This window comes from Rhinatrema bivittatum, chromosome 1 (genome assembly GCF_901001135.1).
Source record: "Rhinatrema bivittatum chromosome 1, aRhiBiv1.1, whole genome shotgun sequence".
In the NCBI taxonomy this organism is placed as follows: Eukaryota; Metazoa; Chordata; class Amphibia; order Gymnophiona; family Rhinatrematidae; genus Rhinatrema; species Rhinatrema bivittatum.
Genome location: NC_042615.1, coordinates 296,641,564 through 296,642,813, shown reverse-complemented (window position 1 = coordinate 296,642,813; position 1,250 = coordinate 296,641,564).

Sequence of the window (1,250 nt, the reverse complement as noted above, 5' to 3'; positions counted from 1 at the left end):
CTCAAATCAGAGACAATGGTGGGGATCCCAGTTTTAGAATGCCTTCAGAATTTGGTGCCCTAGGCACAATGCCTATATTACCTTATGCCTCAATCCAGCCCAGTCTGTTTCATGCATGTAACTGTGGACATCCTGAAAACCAGATTGTCCAGCCGAGGACTGGGCCGAGGACCGCTGTTGTAGGTCACTGCAGACACAGGTAGTAGATCTGCAGTTCATCTTGATCTTGTGCTTTGAGATATTGAGTGGTCTGCTGTAGGTCACAACCTAAAGGGTGGATGAAAGAATTAAACCTAGGTTCGCAACTCTGTCCTTTAACCACCACTCTACTTTGCAATGCTGAGCCAAGGCTACCTATTTTAAATACCGAAAAAAAAGTACTACATCTGCAAGAAAAACTTATTGTTAGATATTTAAAAGAATGTTATTTGGCGCTAGGATTGCCAGTTGGATCTAGATTTTCAGGACAGCTTGATCCACGCCTGGTTTTTACTCCGCTACCTGCCTGGACTTCTAGTTTTGGTGTCCCTACTAATTTCCCTAAGAAAAGGAAGACTAGAGGACCAGGCAGGCAGTGGGGTAAAACCAGGACTGGATCAGACTCCTCCTGAAAATCTGGAGCCAACTGGCAAACCTGTCTGGTACTAGGTAGCTGTCAGGGATAGAAGTAAGTATGTATCTTGGTTCTGTTCTTTCTTGCAGTTCTGGTACAGTTACCACTCCTGAGGGTATTCTGGGTTGAGCAGGATTTTCCGCAGAATTCCCCTCCTGCATAGAATTATGTGTTTGCGCCACAGAATTAGGTATGGAGAGCAGAAAGCCAGCAGCAAATGACAGTGGAGGCCTGCAGGGGCCAGAAGAGAGAAAGGAATAGCATCAGGGTCAGTTGAAAGTGAGACAGGAGCAGGGAAATTTGGTTTTGGCCCATACAGGATGGAGGAGATGAGCCTGCAGTGTCAACTGTGACCTACATGTTTCCAATAAAGGAGGGAGCAGTCGGGGTCTGCTGGGAGCCTGAACAAAAGAATAAGACAGCCTTCTGTTAGTCCTTTGTCCTGCTCTTTTTTTATTGGTGTGGATCAAATATTCTCTGAGTTCCTAATTCTCTGCCCACCTGTCCTTTTCTCTGGATACCTCCCTTCCCTGCTGTGAACTACAGCAAGCTTGGGGAAAGGTAGGAGAGAACTGATGGTTTTGCTAAAGCGCGGGTTGGCAGTCAGAGAAAGCTAGGGGGTCTTGCCGAGGTGAGG